The sequence below is a fragment of the Trichechus manatus genome, unplaced genomic scaffold (genome assembly GCF_000243295.1).
Source record: "Trichechus manatus latirostris isolate Lorelei unplaced genomic scaffold, TriManLat1.0 scaffold00152, whole genome shotgun sequence".
In the NCBI taxonomy this organism is placed as follows: domain Eukaryota; kingdom Metazoa; phylum Chordata; class Mammalia; order Sirenia; family Trichechidae; genus Trichechus; species Trichechus manatus.
Genome location: NW_004444088.1, coordinates 4,676,772 through 4,698,212, shown reverse-complemented (window position 1 = coordinate 4,698,212; position 21,441 = coordinate 4,676,772). Strand labels below are relative to the sequence as shown.

General features: G+C 40.3%; 1 protein-coding gene across 1 annotated transcript in view; it reads right to left on the bottom strand.

The window, feature by feature from the left end:
• The window catches only part of MRPS28 (mitochondrial ribosomal protein S28), a 120,861-nt gene that overhangs the window by 98,722 nt on the left and 698 nt on the right, over positions 1–21,441 (bottom strand). The window lies entirely within an intron of this gene.

The following is a 21,441-nucleotide window of genomic DNA, read 5'->3' as shown; positions in this document are numbered from 1 at the left end:
TGCTCACGCCTGGGGAGGGCACACGCAGAGGTCTCCTGCTCACGCCTGGGGAGGGCACACGCAGAGGTCTCCTGCTCACGCCTGGGGAGGGCACAAGCAGAGGCCTCCTGCTCACGCCTGGGGAGGGCACACGCAGAGGGAAGAATACAGACGGCTGGCCTTCTCTTTCCATTACTCCAAAAATTAAAGTCTCTGCTCAGGAAGTCAGGAACTTTCAGAATCTTGACAGTAACCTGACTCTAAAATTCCTACTCAAGAGGAAAGTGAGTTATATATTTGAGAATTGCCCAGATTACTCAGTTTGATACTATAATCACATGGTCAGTATCCTTCTCTCTATACGTGTGTGTGCCCGTATCTGTTGCCTTCAAGTCGATTCCGACTCATAGCAACCTTACAGGACAGAGCAGAACTGCCCTATAGGGTTTCCAAGGAGCAGCTGGTGGATCTGAACTCAGATCCTTTGGTTAGCTGCCAAACGCTTACCCACTGCACCACCAGGGCTCCACACTCATCCTCTCTATGTGCACTACATGTATGGTATCTATATGTACAACACAACTATATATTATATGTAAAATTTACACATATATATGCAGAAAAATACTAAGTAAAATTTAAAGACAAATTTAAAGCCATCAAACCTGAATAACCTTAATATTTTAAAATGGATCTTTTATTGATGAAACTGATAAACTAACAATATTGAATATTAATTTTAAGTAAATAAGGGAAAAATGTATCAATTTTATAAAGACTGAATGAAAACTTGGGGAAAAAATTTTATTCATAAGACACTTCATTCTCTAAGCATGACAACTCAGTGAGGTTGAACCAAAATCTGATAATGAAGCAAGAAAGCAAATCTTTCGGAAGGTCAACTTATTTATTCACTAGTGCTAAACATTTTTTTTTAAAAAAAAACAAAAACACACAGAGTTTTCCATAAGGCCCCATTTCAACATGAATATTTAGATGGCATTTTGGATCCCATGGAATCTGTGTCAGCTTAGACCCTCTATCTAAGAGTCATCAAAGTCTGGGTTTTCCTCTTCCCCCAGAGCAGTTGGTAAAGGGCCACAGGTTCCTTTGGGGGAAGGCTGATTATGGTATTTAGACTAACAATGGTTAACAACCATAGAAGAAATGGATGCTAAGGTTTTGACCTTTTTCTTTACCCTGCCAAGGCAAGTGAAAAACATGAGAGAGTGACAAGAACGGGGGAAGAAGATGAATACATCAGCTTTCTTTAGGTGGGGCAGATGGAGTTCATGAGAAAGACAGCAGCAAACTCAACTCACAAAACACACTGAGGGAGATGGTGTGGGCTAAAAACAGGGAGATTAAGTGAAAGGACTATACCTTCAGATACCTTCAGTTGGGACCTTCAGATCCCCTCGCCTCCTTGCTACCAGAACTGCGGCACCCAATTTTATAAGCTCCAGGTAGGAGTTTGCAAGCTTTTACTGTGATGAAATTGTATAATGCCCCCAGATAAAAATAGGGGGGGAAAACCAGTATATAAGGAAAATTAGGGGCTAAATAAAGTCCAATATCTGACTAATTGGAGTTCTAAGAAGAGAAAAAATAAGAAAAATAACAGGAGAGGAAATTTTGAAAGAAATAATACAAGAAAGTTTCCAGGAACGGAAAGATACAATTCTATAGATTGAAAGAAGCCATCGAGTTCTTGAGAAAACAACATGAGACCCACATTCAGGCATACAATTACTGTGAAATTTCAAAATACTAAGGATAAACAAACTATCCTAAAGCTTCCGAGAGGAAAAAAAAAAAAGAAAAAAAAAAAACCCACAAAGACAGGGAATCAGAAAGTTATGGGATTTCTTGGCATCAATAATGGAAGCTAGAAAACAATGGAGCAATCAAAGCCTTCAAAACTCTTAAGGAAAATTATTTTCCATCTAGAATTCGAAACCCAACAAAACTTCAACCAACTGTGAGGATATATAAAAGATATCTAAAGAACTGCAGTAGCGAGAAAAAGCTACTCATTCCTAGAAAGCAACTACAGGTTCAGCAAAATGAATAGGAAGACATGGGATCCAAGAAAATCGGGTCTAATTCAGAAACACAGCAAAGGAAGGTCTTAGGTCACAGCCATGCAGTAGGCTTTAAAAGCATCATCAATCCAGAGCAATAAAGCAAGTTAGAGTATTGTGGGAGGAAAGTATCCAGTGAAAATAAGTGGAATGGATAGATTACTGGATGCTTTTAAACACTGGGAAAATATCATTGCTAGCTTTCTAAGTGAGGAAATACCACCTAATGTTTAACATTACTCCAGTAAGAATTTACTACAACTTCATTTATGTTCTCAAGAAACTTTCTTTAAACTATACTTTTATTACATGTCACATTCATTTTTTTAAAAGTCAGATTTATTCTAGTGTAATTTACATGTAGAAAAATTCACTTTTTTATATAGTTCTATAAATTCTGACACATGTAACCACTATAATCAAAGTCACAGACATTTCTATCACCCCTAAAAGTACCCCTCCTGTCCCTTTGTAACCAGTCTTCCCCTCTCTCTCCCCAAGAACCTGACAACCACATAATTTTTCTCTGTCCCAATAGATACTCATTTTTTTCAAAACCTGATTTATGGTTATTGTTCCCAGTTCTGTATCAATGTTTCTTAACTGGGAGTGATGCTCCTCCCTCATCCACTCCCCTCTGGAAGGCATTAGGGAATGAGGGTGGGAGAGGCATCTTTGTTGGTCACAATAGCTGTGAAGGAGGGACAATACTTGGTGAGTGAGATCAAAATTGCCTCCCTCCTAAACTGGGAAATACTGCTAAGCACAGCTCCCTGAAACCAGGGACTATGTCTTCGTATTTTATTTATTTATTTTTTGTCAGTCATCACTCCGTGCCTATAATATGGTAGGTGCTCCACACAAATTTCTTATATTAAACTTTGTATCCACCACCCGTCTGTCAGTTTATCTCACCGTGGTGGCTTGCATGTTGCTGTGATGCTGGAAGCTATGCCACCAGTATTTCAAATACCAGCAGGGTCACCCATGGTGGACAGGTTTCAGCGGAGATTCCAGACTAAGGCAGGCTAGGAAGAAAGGCCTGGCAATCTACTTGTGAAAACTTTATGGATCACAATTGTCTGATATGAGCCCCCTAGGTTGGACGGCACTCAAAATACACAGTGGCCAAAACAATGGACTCAAGCCTGCCAGCAATCATGAGGATGGTGCGCAGGGCTGGGCACCATTTTGTTCTGTGGTTCCTGGTGCTGCCATGAGTTGGAGCCATCTCAGTGACAACTAATAACTATAATAAACTTTATGTGTAAAGATATAAATCCACACAATTTTCAGGCTCGAAGGGACATTACATAGTCTATGGTTTTATTGCCTTAGTTTAAAAAAAATTTTTTTTGTTGTAGTAAAATATATGCAACATAAAATTTATCATTGTAAACATTTTTAAGCATACACTTCAGTGGCAAAAAGTACATTCATAATGTTGTAGAATCATCACTACCATCTATTTCCAGAACTTTTCCATCATCCTGAACAGAAACTCTGTACCCATTAAACCATAATTCCCCACTCCCCCATCCCCTGCCAGGCCCTGGTAACCTCTATTCTATTTTTTGTCGCTATGAATTTGTCTAGTCTAGATATCTCATTTAAGTGGAATCATATACTATCTGTCTTTTTGTGTCTGGCTGATTTCATTCAGCATAATGTTTTCAAGGCTTATTCATGTTGTAACATGTATCAGAACTTCATTCCTTTTTGGCTGAATAATACTCAATTGTATGAATATATCACGTGTTGTTTATCCATTAATCCGCTGACGGACACTTTATTTCCACCTTTTAGCAATTGTACACAATGCTTCGAAGAACATTTCTACACAAGTATCTGTTGAGTCTTTGCTTTCAACTCTTGGGTATATATACCCCAGAGTGGAATTGCTGGGACATCTGGCAAATCTAGGTTTAACTTTTTGAGGAACCACCTGCTTTCCACAGCATCTGCATCATTTTATATTCTAAATAACCATTTCTCTACATCCTCACCAATGCTTGTTATTTTATATTTTATTTTTATTTTGATAACAGCCATCCTAGTGGGAGTGAAGTGGTATCTCATTGTGGTTTTGATTTTCATTTCCTAATGATTAATGATCTTAAGCATCTTTTCATCTGCTTGCTAACCATTTGAATACATTCTTTGGAGAAATATCTGTTTAAGTCCTTTGCCCATTTTTCTGATTTGGTTTTTGTTATTGTTGTTGTTGAGTTGTAGGAGTTCTTTATATATTCTGAGTACTAATCTTTTATCAGATACATGATTTCCAAATATCTTCTCCCATTCTGTGTGTTTTTTTCACTCTCTTTATAATGGCCTTTAATGTACAAAAGATTTTAATTTTGATAAAGTCCAATTTATCTACTTTTTCTTTTGTTGCCGGTACTCTAAGAATTCATTGCCAAATTCAAGGTCCTGAAAATTTACATCTGTTTTCTTCTAAGTTAGATTTAACTAACTTTGATCCATTTTGAGTTGATTTTTGTATCAAAAATCAAAACTAAGGTGTAAGGTACTGCCTTAGTTTTACAGATAGCTAAGAACAAGAGACCATAGGCCTTGAACAAGGTCATTCCACTTGCTAACAACAAAATGCAGGACACCTTTAATATCTTTTCCCTATCTGCAAATGACTCCTGGTAGCCATTCCCACTTTTCCCTATGACCTGCTTTCCCATTATCCCACTTCTATGGTTGATATTGGGAGCCCTGGTGGCGCAGTGGTTAACAGCTTGGCTGCTAACCAAAAGGTCGGCTGTTTGAATCCACCAGCCGCTCCTTGGAAACCCTATGGGGCAGTTTTACTCTGTGCAATAGAGTTGCTATGAGTCAGAATCGACTCGATGGCGACAGGTTTGGTTTAGTTTTTTGGTTATGCTTGACACTGACCAAGGTTCCTCTTCTTCTTTCTCTTCTTTATTTGTTGAGGGGAGGAGGTGACTTTCAATTTAAGCTTTAGATCACAGGAAGGTCCAGTAGAGTCCAGTACTTAAACATTTATTAGAGATAATTCAGCCACCACTATGGCCTGTTCCTAAAATAACAATCACGAAGAGATGTTTACGCTAAGATTAGTAAGACAGTAAGTGGTACTTCTCCTAGGTTTTAAAAAAAAAGATTGTTCTCAACTATTTAATAAGATTATTTAATGAGTTTTTGAGTAAATCTGTTGTGACTATTTTTCACATTATAAGCTTTATCAAATCATGAATAATTATTTTTAAAGGAGACTTTAAAATCAAGTGTAAACAGAATGCTACCGCTTTCTGTTCCATTATTTCTGCCTTCACATCATTACATTTTGCAATGAAAGTCAACGTGTTTTCAGTGAGTGAAAACATGTTACTAAAAGCATAAAACCGTAGGATTAGTAAACCTTCCTCTAACGTACAATTAAAAAAAAAAAAGTTGGATTAACTCTGAATTTGCTTTTAAACTGTATGTTCATTATTGCTCACTGAATTTTGGAAACTGTATCAAATAATCAGACAAAGCCCTCCTTCAAAAATCATAGTCTAGAAGCATCTCTGAATTCCTAGGGCACAAGCCAAGGTGAACTCATTTACGTGTCAAATGACTTCTAAAAATAATAAATGTAGCAACTCCCACAATGCATGTTGACAACAGGGCGTGTGTAAAGTGTCTGAACCAACACGGTTAGTTTCACTCATGCTGATGCAGACTGAAGAGACTGTAGGCACACTGTCACCCACTGGGAGTGCAGCATGGAGCTCAGTGTCTAACCCTGTTTATGGAAAATGTTGCTATGGAGCTCATTCAAAGATTGTCATAGGTAAAGCAGGTACCCTGGAATTGACTGCTTCGTTTAAGAACTGGTCAGAGAACTCAGATTTCCTAAACATTCTTGTTATTCTGCTGTACTATTTTCTCCCCCTGGAGCCTAAAGATTGAGCAGGACTTTCCAAGGGAAAACTATCACCTGGTAAACCAACCACCTGGTAACAGAGACTGGAGTTCAGAAACGTTGCTAAAAACATTTGCTACCCTTATTTAGGTTGTGAAGAGTCTTGTATCCAAGACTGAAAGTGCTAGACATTATCCTGTAAGCGGTAGGGAGTCAAAACAGGTTTCTAATCAAAGAGGTAACAGTACTTGTTCTTTTTTTTAAAAAGAACACTTTGGCAGCAGTATGCAAGATGGACTAGAGGGAGAAAGAAAAGATGGGAAGAAGGTAAACTATTGAGAAACTCGTCCAATTAGCTAGGATAGAGATGATAATGAACCCACGCTAAGGCAGAGTCCTACAAATATACGAGGGATGCAGAGATATTTACCAAATAGCAGAGCCAGACAGTGAGCGACAGGGGGAGTTATGGCCGAGGTGGAAGAGCAGTGGAGTAGATGTAAGACAGTAAGTCTAGTTTTGCACATATTAAGTTTGTGGTACCCATAAAATTTCAGGGAACATAGCATATCTGACAGGTAGTTAAAAATAATGATGCACTTATTTACTTGCACACTTACATAAATTTACACGTGTTTAGAGTGATAGTATATAGAGATATAAATCCCTCAAAAGAAATACACCAAATGCTAACTGCAGTATTTTCTGTATAGAACTATTATCTTCTTCATATTATCTTATTGAAGAAAATCTGGAAAACAATGAATATGTATTACTTTAAACATTTTAATACACATACCCATTGCCATGGAGTCGATTCCGACTCATAGTGACCCTATAGGACAGAGTAGAACTGCCCCATAGGGTTTCCAAGGAGTGGCTGGTGGATTTGAACTGCCGATCTTTTGGTTAGCATTCAAGCTCTTCACCACTGCACCACCAGGGCTCCTTAATACATGTAAGCACTTGCATATTAGAACTATCATTCATTTGAGAATATTTAATAGACAGCTTGGAATCAGAGGCTATTAGTGCTAAAAGAAACACAAGACATCAACTAGTCCGAGTGCCTCTATTAATGCGTGAGTAACGCACTCCCTGTTCAAAACTGCATCGTACACTGAATCAAAAAACCAAAACCGAACCCATTGCCATTGATTGATTCTGACTTATAGTGACCTACAGGACAGAGGAGAACTGCACCATAGGGTCTCCAAGGGGCGGCTGGTGGATTTGAACTGCTGACCTTTTGGTTCACATCCAAGCTCCTAACCACTGTGCCTCAGTGATTCTTAAATACAAGCTCCTTCAGAAGAAGGAAAATGGAAACATTATAAAAAGCTTAAAAGGAGAAAAATAATAATAATAATACAGCAGAATAACAGAAATACTTAGAAAACCTGAGTTCTCAGAGCAACTTGGCCATTAAATATCTAAAAAAAATCTTGACTAAATCGTTTAACCTCTCCGGATCTCAGTTTTCTATTTGTAAAATAAAAGGGTTGCACAACCCTATAAACCACCTATAAATTTTCTTCCAACTTTAAAATAGTAGGAATTCTTAAATACTCTAAAATATAAAGAGAATTTATAAAGTAATAAACATTAAAAATGGAAGACATCATTCTACCCAGCTTCCTCTTTTAATGCAAACAATAACAAAAATAATGCAATGATATGTGTACTTTAACTATTCACAGGGTTAACCCATTGCCATGGAGTCGATTCTGACTCATAGCGACCCTACAGGACAGAGTTAAACTGCCCCATAGGGTTTCTGAGGAGCAGCTGGTGGATTCAAACTGCCGACCTTTTGGTGAGCAGCTGAGCTCTTAACCACTGCACCATCAGGGCTCCGCTCATAGTGGTTAGCAAGAAAAAAATTCAATATGCATATACTCTGACAAGAAATTTTAAAATGACTGCAATAGCTTTCACTTCCTCAACACTAGCCAATAAATGTTATGCTTATAACAATGTTCCTTCATTAAAGTAAATGGTTAGTGGTTCAACCATTCAAGATGGCAGAGTGAATACTTAAATTTATCTCTCTCCTGGCATCTCATTAAATGATCGTAAAAGAACGAATGAAAAAATTATAAGTCCTTAATAGGGAAGAAAGCTGGATGGAGACCAAAAGCATACAAGAGACATCAACAATTTTCCAGTGGACAGAAAGCATGTAGAAGACTGGCAATTAAAGAAGCAGAGTGAAGAAAACTGTAGCTAAAAAATATATGCAGAGGGAAGGAGGCTATGAAAAAACCCAATTTACTCTGATGACTCTTATAAAGGTGTGGGACTCAGTCATGGCCCAAATAATGAAAGGGCAGAATGAGAAGAGAGGCTGAAAACGCGGGGAATAACTAAAAGAATACAGACAGCACAGTCCATCTTCTGCCAAGTGCACAATACCTCGCAGTAAGGCATTTATCACCCTAGCAAGAATACATAAATGTAAGATTTAAAATTTTCTCTTCTTTAAAAAAATTGAATAAATTGCACAGGGGAGAACTAAGTTTTGGGGTGGTTTGTTATGCAGCAATAGATAACCTATACAGACAGTAAAGAAAATAATCAAAATAACAGCTGCACTGCAAGTATATGAGCAATTAGTGAGGACTGGAGTAGGGCTCCTAAAGGAAGGTCTCTAGAAAAAAAGTGGACCTGATTAAGCGTTGGAAACACAACCAAAGATTTGATCAAAGCAAACAGTGTAAGGAAAGAACAAAGACAATTAGAAACTCAAGGGAAAACAAAAAGCTATATAAGAAAACAGTATATAAACACTGTATACAATCACTTGGACATGCAATGAACTTTTAAAACATAACACAAATACTCTTCAACATCTAGAAAAAAAAGACTAAATTGTCACACAAAATGTAGAGGATATCACCCTCAGTGATAAAAATGTACGATTATAAACGACTGGAGATGGAATGTGGAAAGAGGCAAAAACTGAAGGAGTGGATCTCATGCTCAAATATCTGTATGAGTATTCATGTAACGATAGTTTCTAAGTGGAGCATCAGATACAATCTACAATCAATGGAAGAAGAACTAAAACTGTAAGGATATGACTTAGAGTTACAAAGATAACAAGCAGAGGAATTTAAAATAGTGATATAAAAAGACTGGGAGAAGAAAAGGTAGAAGTTTTACGCAAATATGCCAAATCCTAGTCTATCACAGCAAAAAGTTGATAAACAATATCTTAAACTGGTAACTCAAGACACAGACATATAACTTAGATATAGATTGAAAAAGGACGACGCAATATCTGGGATTTGCTTCACAGTATCTGGGGGAAGAGGGGCAAGTATGCAGGGAAAGTGATGGTGTGAACGAAACAGGCCAGGAGTTAATAATAGGTGAGGCTAAATGACGAGTTTAAGAAGTTCCTTATACTATTTTGCCTAATTTTGTATGTGTTTAAAATTCTCCAGAATAATTTAATAGAAAGTGAATAGATAAAATAAGACCAGCAGAAGGCTGATAACTGTTGGAGCTGAGTGTTGAGCACATAGAGGTTAATTTCACTATTCTCACTACTGCCATATTAAAAAGTAAAAAAAAAAAAAAGAAGAAAGAAAGAAATAGCAGTACTAGCCTATTATTTAGAAATAAGGTAACTATTAGAAAAAAAGTCTGAGTTAAAAATGGTTCCCTAGGAGCCCTAATACACGGCATAAACAGAATATAAACCATAACTAACAATGCACAAACACCAGAAGAGAAACTAGATAACTGGAGCTCCTAAAAATCAAACACTGATGCTCATCAAAAGTCTTCACCAAAACAGTCAAAAGACAACCTACAGACTGGGAGAAAATTTCTGGCTACAACATATCCTATCAGGGTCTAATCTCTAAAATCTACAAGATACTGCAAAACCTCAACAACAAAAAGACAAATAACCCAATTAAAAACTGGGCAAAGTATATGAACAGGCACTTCACCAAAGAAGATATTTGAGCGGCTAACAGACACATGAAGAAATGCTCACGATCATTAGCCATTAGATAAATGCAGATCAAAACTACAATGAGATATCATCTCACCCCAACAAGGCTAGCACTAATCCAAAAAACACAAAATAATAAATGCTGGAGAGGTTGTGGAGAGACTGGAACACTTAGACACTGTTGGTGGGAATGTAAAATGGTAACCGCTTTGGAGATCGATTTGGTGCTTCCTTAAAAAGCTAGAAATAGAAGTACCATACAATCCAGCTATCCCGCTCCTTGGAATATATCCTAGAGAAATAAGAGCAGTCACACGAATAATAGATATATGCACACCCATGTTCATTGCAGCACTGTTCACAATAGCAAAAAGATAGAAATAACCTAGGTACCCATCAAAAGACGAATGGATAAACAAATTATGGTATATCCACACAATGGAATACTACGCAAGGATAACAACGATGAAGCCGTGAAACATAACATGGAGGAAGCTGGAGATCATTATGCTGAGTGAATTTAGTCAGTCACAGAAGGGCAAATACTGTATGAGACCACTATTATAAGAACTCAAGAAAAGGTTTAAACACAGAAGAAAACCTTCTTTGATGGTTATGAGGGTAGGGAGGGAAGGGGAGAGTTATTACTAACTATATAGTAGATAAGAATTACCTTAGGTGAAGGGAAGGACAGTACACACTGCAGGGGAAGTCAGCACAACTGGACTAAACCAAAGCTAAGAAGTTTCCCTGAATACAATCAAACACTTTGAAGGACAGAGTAGCAGGGGTGGGGGTCTGGGGACCATGCTTTCAGGGGACATGTAGGTCAACTGGCATAACAAAGCTTATTAAGAAAATGTTCTGCATCCTACTTTGGTGAGTGGCGTCTGAGGTCTTAAAAGCTTGCAAGCGGCCATCTAAGATGCATCAATTGGTCCCAGCCACCTGCAGTAAAGGAGAGTGAAGAACACCAAAGACACAAGGAGAGTATTGGCCCAAGAGACAGAAAGGGCCACATAAACCAGAGACTGCATCAGCCTGAGACCGGAAGAACTAGATGGTGCCCGGCTACCACCAATGACCGCCCTGACAGGGAACACAACAGAGAGTCCCAGGTGGAGCAGGAGAAAGGTGGGGTGCAGAACTCAACTTCTAGTAAGAAGACCAGACTTAATGGTCAGACTGAGACTGGAGGAACCCCGGAAAGCATGGCCCCTGGATTCTTTATCAGCTCAGAACTAAAACAATTTAGGAGGCCAACTTTTCAGACAGGGATTGGACTGGACTGTGGGACATAAAGTGATACTCATGAGGAGTGTGCCTCTTAGCTCAAGTAAATACAAGAGACTAAAATGGGCAGCTTCTGTCTGGAGGTGAGATGGGAAGGCAGAGAGGGTTAGGAGCTGGTTGAATGGGCATGGGGAATCCGGGGTGGAAAGGAGGAGTGTGCTGTCACAGTATGGGGAGAGCAATCAGGGTCACATAACAATGTATGTATAAATTTTTGTATGGGAAAAAATAAAAATCCTAATAAAATAAATAAATAAATAAATAATTTTTTTTAAAAAGGTAGAAGTATAAACTGTCTTATGCCAGAATTCTACATAAATAAGCTCAAATGGTTAAATGCTATTCTCCAGCTTAAAGCAATAAAATGTTCTACTGCGTAGCCTCAAAACCCCTTTGCAAACCATTTTTTCTGTGCTGAAGGTGACATGCCACCCTCTACCGTTAAGAAAAAGTAATATTCATAAATCAGAGAAACAAAATCTTTGCTCGGCTATCGCCCCCTTGTGGCTGTGAGCTGGGATCCTCTGCTACAAACAGCGCCGCTCAAGTCAGCCAGGCCGATTCCACAAATCTGTCGTCTACGCGACAGAACAGGGCTTGAAGTTCCAAAATATTTTAAAAAAACGAAAACTGAGGGAGAAAGTATCTGACTCAATATATACACGCGTGTGTATATATATACATTTAGCAGACACTTAGCAGTTCCTCTACGCCTAAATATGTGCTATGTTGGCTGCAAAAATGAACAGGAGTCCATCTCAGCCCTCAAAGAAAACCACCCAAGAAACGAACTGAAGAAGTGGAAGCATAAACCAGTATTAAAGACAATAAACCGAAGGAAAAAGAAGTGGGTCACTGAGCATGGGATATTCATCTTGGAACCCATCAACCTTCAAACAGAACAATGGTGTCACACGTCATTTAAACCTGAGTTCCTCTTAATCTCTGAAAATTGTAGGATAAGGAATTTGAGATGAACGGCCCTTGCTTAAGTTCCTGCCTGAAGGGGAAATGTTCTTTTTCAGGACAACCTGATTGGCTCGCAATGAATATCACTTCTTTCTGAGGCACACTGTAGATGCACAGCTGCACTTTAAGGAATGTGAGGATTAAATCAGCCGGGTACAGCTCGAGCCGTCATCATCATACATACGTGTCTTTAAATCCAATAATAGGCCACCTGAGATGCTTTCATTAGCATTTCATTCCATTAACATTCAACCATCAAACTCTAAATTTAATTCCAATTCAAATCAACAAATACATATTCAACCCCTATTTATGTGCAAGGCATTATGCAGGGCACGAGAGAGTGAGTAAAAAATGACCCCTGATCTCCAGGAACTATGATCTAGAAAACAGGATGAAACAAGCTCACAAATGACTTCACTAGACTTTAAACGCCGCGTCTGTGCCGTAAAGGTAGTGTAAAACAAAGCCCGGACACGTTCGAAAGGAGCTGTCATCTGACTGCTGAGATCACAAAGGCCTAACAGAGGGGTTGACTTTTACAATGGAATTTGCAGACGGGAAAGCTAATTCCAGGGGAATGAGCAAAGATAAAGACATAATGATTTGTTCAGGAAACAGCAAACTGTTCACCTTCAAAAAAAAATTTTTTTTAAGCAAAAACCATTTCACAAATGAAATCTTGCATAAACCATAAAAAAAAAAAAAAAAAAACCTGATCCCATATAGTCGATTTCAACTCATAGCGACCCTACCAGACAGAGTAGAACTGCCCTGTGGGGTTTCCAAGGAGCAGCTAGTGGATTTGAACTGCCAACCTTTTGGTTAGCGACCGAGCTCTTAACCACTGTGCCACCAGGGCTCCAAATCTTGCACAGAACTCCAATATGTATCACATAAAGGTAGTATTTCATTACTACAAGTTTTCTTTTTAGTTTAAATTAATAGCATTTACTTATCATGAAGTTAATAAATGTGAACATGCAGTTATTTTGATACAATCAAAATTTCCGAAATCAGGGGCGAGGGATAACAGCTCCAGTTTTGTGTTTTGTTTTGGTTGCCCAATATCAAGAAAATCCACACTGAATGTCCCATGTTGACAAAGGTGTGAGGAAACAGGTATGTCAAGTGTGATGCAAGCAGGCTCTGTCTACCAAAACTCACATTGCGTGGACACTCTGAATCAGTACATATCCCACAAATAAACTCTCGTGACCATCCAAGACATGTCAGTGTTCACTCTAGCACTGTCTGCACTGGGGGGAGAAAACTAGATACCACCTAAATGCTCATTTGTGAGGGCCTGAGTAAATCAATCCTGCCGCATCCATACTATGGTATACCAAGCAAATATTTCTAAGGAAGTGTATCGATATATAATGACGTGGAAAATATTCAAAGTTATACTTAATTGACTATAGCAATTTTCAGGAGCTATAGGCAGACAGCTGCCATCGATTCGACTCCAACCCCTGGCAACCCTATGTACCACGGGACGAAACACTGCCTGGTCCTGCATCTCCTTCACCCTTCCTTGCCTTCTACTTCACCAAACATGATGTCCTCCTCCAGCAACTGATCCCTCCTGATGATGTATCCAAAGCAAGTGCATCGGACAACGTTCTGTTGTAATCCATAATGTTTTCACCCTGGGTAACCCTCTGGTATTTGAAATACCAGTGGCATAGCTTCTGTCATCACAGTAACACACAAGCCACCACAGTAAGGCAAACGGAGAGATGGGACGGGACCTAACACATACCATACTATACCATTCGCCATCAAGTCAGTTCCAATTCATGGTGACCCCATGTGCATCAGAGTAGAACTGTGCTACACAGAGTTTCCAAAGGTTGATTTTTTGGAAGTAGATCACCAGGCTTTTCTTCCACAGCACTTCTGGGCAGCCTTGAATCACCAACCTTTTGGTTAGCAGCTGGGTGAGTTAACCATTTGCACCTCCCGGGGACAACCGAGTGTTTATTAAACTTGTGCTAAGTGCTTAAAATAATGAATTCATTTAATCTCATAAAAGTCACATGACATAGGGTTTACCTTTATAAAAAATGAAACGGAGATAAACCTATTAAGTAAGTTTCAAGGAAACACAGCTATTAAATGGTAGAAGAACCAGGATTTAAACTAAGAGTGTCTGAATCCAGAACCTACACTCCCAAACAGTAATATAGCTCAAAAAAGTATCTATAGTATGATCCAATTTGTGTGTGTTTAAGCATATATATCAATGCTTAGCTTATTTCCAGGTATATATAAGATCTCTGGGGGCTATGTACAGATCTGAAAAACAAATAAACAGAAACACCTGCCAGCCTTGGGAAAATGGGAAAAGGAAAAGACGGCTTTCACATTTCACACAATAACCTTCAGCGCTATTGAAATTTCCTTTTTAAAGTAAGCAAACACTACTTTTATCATTTGTAAACACTTAATTTTTTTTTCGCAAAAATCCTGGTCACACGATAAGTAGTGATTCATTTTGTAATCTCAAGATCCTCTTTAATTAAACAGATTCCAAAACTTCAAAAAGTGAAATGTTTTTATTCACGTTGAGCCACTATGAATACCTAACAACTGCTGATATTCCTCTTCAAAAATGTCAGAAAAGCAACAAAAATGCCCAATAAACACTAAAAATAAAACTAATGTGGTATTTTCAGGTTTATTAAATAGCTCCCACAATTATTTTTGCTCCATCCTTATTTTGAACAGGCACATTTAACTGACATGCTCAAGCCTGTATTATTCTCACTTGTACAATTATTTGCACGCAGTCACACACAGATCTCAATGCAAAGATTGTTGTTGTTGTTAGGTGTTGTCAGTTCTGACACTCTGTACACCAGAACGAAACACTGCCCAGTCCTGTGCCATCCTCACAATCGTTGTTATGCTTGAACCCACTGTTGCAGCCACTGTGTCAGTCCAACTCGTTGAGGGTCTTCCTCTTTTTCGCTGACCCTCTACTTTGACAAGCATGATGTCCTTCCCAGGGACTGGTTCCTCCTGATAACATGTCCAAAGTATTTGAGACAAAGTCTCACCATCCTCGCTTCTAAGGAGCACTCTGGCTGTACTTCTTCCAAGACAGATTTGTTCATTCTTCTGGCAGTCCATGGTATATTCAATACTCTTCTCCAACGCCATAATTCAAAGGCATCAATTCTTCAGTCTTCCTCATTCATTGTCCAGCTTTTGCACGCATACAAGGTGACTGAAGACATCATGGCCTGGGTCACGTGCACCTTAGTCCTCAAAGTGACGTCTTTACTGTTTAACAGTTTAAAGAGGTCTTTTGCTGTAGATTTGCCCAACGCAATACGTCATTTGATTTCCTGACTGCGGCTTCCATGGGCGTCGATTGTGGATTCAAGTAAACTGAAACTACAATATTTTCTCCGCTTATCATGATGTTGCTTATTGGTCCAGCCGTAAGGATTTTTGTTTGTTGAGGTGTAATCCATACTGAAGGCTGTGATCTTCGATCTTCACAGTAAGTGCTTCAAGTCCTCTTCACTTTCAGCAAGCACGGTTGCATCATCTGCATATCACACCAGGCATAACTGAAGTTCAAATATGTGCTGTATGTACCCACCCATTCAGCAAACATTCATTGCGTGCCCATCATGGGTGAAGCACTGCACTAAATGCCAGGGATATAACTGAGAACAAGACACATAAAGTCTCTGCCCTCCTGAAACTTACATTCTAGTGGGGAAAAGTCAGGAAAAGCTTGATTCTGAAGCACGCATACAGGTTACTCTGGCGCCCAAGTTAACATAATAGTGACGACAAATGTCCTTAAATTTGGCATTAAGCAGAAAAGCATGTGCTTGATTTTTTAAAATTAAAAGTTTACTTATTATTAATTAAGGCGCTCTGATGGCGCAGTGGTTAAAGCGCTCGGCCACTGAGAGGTCGGTGGTTCAAACCCAACAGCCGCTCCACAGGAGAAAGATGTAGCAGTCTGCTTCTGTAAAGATTACAGCCTTGGAAACTCTATGGGGCAGTTCTACTCTGTCCTATAGGGTTGCTATGAGTTGGAATTGACTCAAAGGCAGTAAGTTTGGTTTTTTTTGGTTTATTATTAATTATTTAAGAAAACAGTGGGATTTCATTCAAAGAACTATGCAATCTTGGAAGTACCTCTATAAAACCATTGTCCAGGGGGCTGGAGGACAAATGGTTGGCGCCACATAAAAGCCGAAATGTACTGAGTTAAAGCTTACTATGCACCAGTCACTATACTGACAGCACCTCAAATGTATTATTTCGTGCAAGCTTCCTAATAACCCCAGTTAGAGTATTACCTCCACTGGGAGATAAGAAAACAAACTCAGATAAGCTGCATAACTTGCCCAAAGTCATTCAGCTATACAGATGGCAGAATCAGTATGTGGCTCCCAGCAGCCTGAAACTGAGCCAAAACTCTTAACCTCTGCACTAGACCGTGTCCCGAATGGCAGCAGGCCTCTAGTACCATGATGGAGGGATGGCATCTAAATTTCTCAGCAGTGTGTTCCCGATGAATGCAAAAGATCATCTCATTAAGTCTGTTTATAGAGCCCGACTTTAGGAAGATAACACAGTCCACAGGGTGTAGAGTGACCTGGACCAGGGAGCAAGTGTGAAGAATGGGAATTCCAGAACACTTGTGCTCACAAGGAACCTGTACATAGATCAAGAGGCAGTGGTTCAAACAGAACAAGGGGATACCGCGTGGTTTAAAGTCAGGAAAGGTGTGCGTCAGAGCTGTATCCTTTCGCCGTACTAACTCAATCTGTATGCTGAGCAAATAATCTGAGAAGCTGGACTATATGAAGAAGAATGGGGCATCAGGATTGGAGGAAGACTCATTAACAACCTGCGTTATGCCGATGATAAAACCTTGCTTGCTGAAAGTGAAGAGGACTTGAAGCACTTACTGATGAAGATCAAAAATCACAGCCTTCAGTATGGATTACACCTCAACATACAGAGAACAAAAATCCTCACAACTGGACCAACAAGCAACATCATGATAAATGAAGAAAAGATTGAAGTTGTCATGGGTTTCATTTTACTTGGATCCACAACAACACCCATGGAAGCAGCAGTCAAGAAATCAAGTGACGTATTGCAGAAGGCAAATATGCTGCAAAAGACCTCTTTAAAGTGTTGAAAAGCAAAGATGTCACTTTGAAGACTAAGGTACGCCTGACCCAAGCCACGCTGTTTTCAATTGCCTCATATGCATGCAAAACCTAGACAATGAATAAGGAAGACCAAAGAAAAACTGACACCTTTGAATTGTGGTGTTGGTGAGGAATATTGAATATACCATGGACTGCCAAAAAAACAACAAATCTGTCTTGGAAGGAGTACAACCAGAATGCTCTTTAGAAGCAAGGATGGTGAGACTATGTCTCACATACTTTGGACATGTTGTCAGAAGGGATCAGTCCCTGGAGAAGGACATCATGCTTGTCAAAGTAGAGGGTCAGTGAGAAAGAGGAAGACCCTCAATGAGATGGACTGACACAGTGGCTGCAACAATGGGCTCAAGCATAACGATTGTGAGAATGACACAGGACCGGTCAGGGTTTCGTTCTGTTGTGCACAGGGTCGCTGTGAGTCGGAACTGTCTCGACGGCACCTAACAACAACAACAACAACAACAACAAACCGGTCCACGTGACTCGGCAACGCTCTAAAGCTAAGAACTAGCAGAACTGAGTCTACAAGCCAGCTTCCTGATGCGCCTCCTCCCCAGGGAATTTCCTTTCCATTAAAACCAGAAGACAAAGAACTGTGAACACGAAATAAGTGAACCACACGGCAAAACGAAACACGTTTAACCACGATCTAGTGGAGGAACGTTTTCTAAATCGTGTTGGGGGAGAAAAGCTGCGCAGAGAGACCAGGCTCAGTCTGAGCTGGACGAGGCAAGTCTAATAGATACACCGGGACAGCCAGCTCCCTCCTGGAAAACTGAGCGGCGCCGCTGGCGCTGCCTTAGGAAGGAGGGCGGGTAGAGAAGAAAAACCTGGCCACTTTCAAATACCTCCGTTGTTTCTTTCATTCAGCCTTTATTTCCTGCTTACCATGTGAAAGCTGCCAGTATGAGAGACATTCTGAGTTCCAAATGCTTACTATACATGTGAGGCTACATTTTCATTCTTGCCACAATTCAGCAATTTAGAATTATTTTCTGGGGATTTCTAAACGTACTTTGATGTAGCGTATAAAGTGGGGGCGGTGATCAAGAAATGTTGAGAGATGAGAACTAGAATTCCTTTCCTATATAAATACAGAGCACTGAACTGTACTTATGTTTCCTACAGTACCTCGCTCAGTCCTCAGACTGCTCCACCAAAGGGTGATACTCGTAGTCTTACGTCACAAGAAGATGTCTAAGCTTACACAGCTGGTTAGAGGCGAGGTGTACCAAGTTCTCCTTATTTCCCTTAGACGGCTTCAGGTCAGTCACAGCTACCCTGGTAGGATTTCAGGACTTCTCTAGGTTTGGCTGGCAGAATGATGCCCCCTCTCCCCCCGAAATATGTCCACATCGTCATCCCTGGAACATGTGAATGTATTACTTTCCATGGCAAAGAGTGGAGTCTCTGGGTGGGACAAATGGTTAAGTGGTCAACTACCAGCCAAAAGACTAGTGGTTCGAGTCCACCCAGAGGCACCTCGGAAGGCAGGCCTGGTGATAACACTTCTGAAAGGACACAGACTTGAAAACCCCACGGAACAGCTCCACTCTGCACACATGGGGTCTCCATGCGTTGGAATTGACTCGACAGCAACTAACAACAACATGGCAAAGGGGAAGAAAGCTGCAGATGGAATTAAGGTTGGGAATCAGATGACCTTCACACAGGGAGAGTATCCCAGATTATTCAGGTGGACCCAAGATAATTTTTAAAGGCCTTCAAAAGTGGAGGAAAAGGAGGCCTGGTGGTGCAACAGTGAAGCACTAGGCTGCTAACGGAAGGGTTGGCAGTTCGAACCCACCAGCGGCTCCGTGGGAGAAAAGACCCAGCAATCTGCTCCCGTGAAGATTACAGCCTAGGAAACCCTATGGGGGGCAGTTCTACTCGGTCATATAGGGTTGCTATGAGTAGGAATCAACTCCACTGCGCACAACAACAGTGAAAGTGGAAGAGGGAGGTAAAAGAGAGGTCAGAGTGGTGCCACGTGAGGACTCAACCAGCTTTGCTAGCTTAACAATATAGGAAGAGGGCCAGGAGCCAAGGAATGCAGGCAGCCTCTAGAAACTAGCAAACCCACCTAGAGTCTACAGAAAGGAACACAGACCTGTGCATGCCTTAATTTTAGGCCAGTGAGTCCCATTTCAGACTTCTTACCTATAGAACTATAAAGTAATAAACTTGTTTTAAGCCACTAAATTTGTGGTAATTTGTTACAGCACCAAGTAGAAAACTAATACACCAGGCTTCTCCTAATCCTCAGAATTTAGGAAATGCTGACAACTAATGGTTACTAATGATTACTCAGTAGGTACCAGGTAGTTTTCTAAAATGATCCTATAACCCACGACACTGCCAGTCTGGGAACTGTTTGGTACCAGTCCACAAAAAAAGAGCAGAAATTGAGAAAGTTTATATACGTTTGTTTAATTCAATATGGCCAATTTCACATCTGCTAACTCCAATAATAAAAAACTCAGCCTTGTACACCTTCTCCTCACTTATCAACTGTCTCATTATCCAACGTTTCGCATTTACGACAATAGTAAAAAAATCTATCTCACTATTTTGTGCATTAACGACATATGTCTGGCAGTAAGTAATGCCAAGGTGTGAGGCGTAATGCTGGCTGTGATGGTTAAGGTTGTGAGTCAACTTGGCTGGGCCGTGATTCTCAGTGGTTTCGCCGTTATGATGTAATTTGGCAGTTATGTAATGATGTAATTTGGCGGCTTTGTAATGATGTAGTCATCTTCCATTTTGTGATCCGATGTGGTCATTATCCATTTTTGCATAATGCCAATTTTGCATAACAACTCGGTCTTCTTTGGAACTTAACCATGTTAATAAGCGAGAAGCGTGTGTATTTTTTTGTCTATTTTTTTCATTTCATCTATCTGGTAATGTTATTGTAGTTTACAAAAATAGTGACCAACACAGATAAAAATTAAATATATATACACGCATATATGTTAAGGGTTGAACTGTGTCCCCAAAAAATATGTGTTTTAAATTCTAACCTCTATGTCTGTGGTTTCAATCTCATTTGTGAATGGGTTTGTTATGTTACTGAGGCAGGAGGAGTGTAGGATGTATCTTGAGTCCATCTCTTTTGCAATATAAAAAAGAGATTAAACAAGCAAGCTAGCAAGTAGAGATGGGATAAGATTGATGCCAAGGCACATGGAGATCTCCAAGGAAGCAGGAAGCAGAAGCTGAAGAGACATGGACCTTCCTTTAGAGCTGACAGAAAGGAAGCCCTGCCCTAGAGCCAGCATGCTGAATTTGGACTTCTAGCCTCATAGCAACCCTACAGGACAGAGAAGAACTGCCCCATAGGGTTTCCAAGGTTGTGAATCTTTATAGAAGCAGAATACCACATCTTTCTTCCTTAGAGTGGGTGGTGGGACCGCTGACCTTTCGGTTAGCAGCCAAACACTTATTCACTGCATCACCAGGGCTCCTTAAAACTCTGTTGTGTGTGTGTGTAAACCGTCGCCATCAAGTCGATTACAACTCATAGTGACCCTATACGACAGAGCAGAACTGCCCCATAGGGTATCCAAAGAGTGGCTGGTAGATTAAAACTGAAAACCTTTTGGTTAGCAGCCGAGCTCTTAACCATATACATAAAAAGGTCATTCACAGAAAAGGAAAGTGAAGCACCGGTAGGTTATATCAATTGCCCAAGTTCAGAAACACAGTAATCCTCATTCATTCATTCATTAACAAAAGTTTATGGAGCGCTTGCTATGACAGACACCAAGCCCCACGCTGGGTACAGCTGCAGTGTAAAACAAGACGGGGCAAAATCTCTCTGGGGTGTGAGTCCAATTCGTGGATGCCTCCGCGTCCCCGGTGTCGACCGAGACCACTAAACCCAGCAGCGCCCCCTGCTGGTTTCGCTTCCGCCACCAGAGCTCGCACCAGAAAGCCACGCCGTGCGGGTGGGCTACAAAAGTACAACCAAGGGATGAAAAACACCCGCCACGAGCTCCCCACCTAGACTCTCGGCCCCGCCCCCGGCTCCAGCCTCCTCCCCCGCCA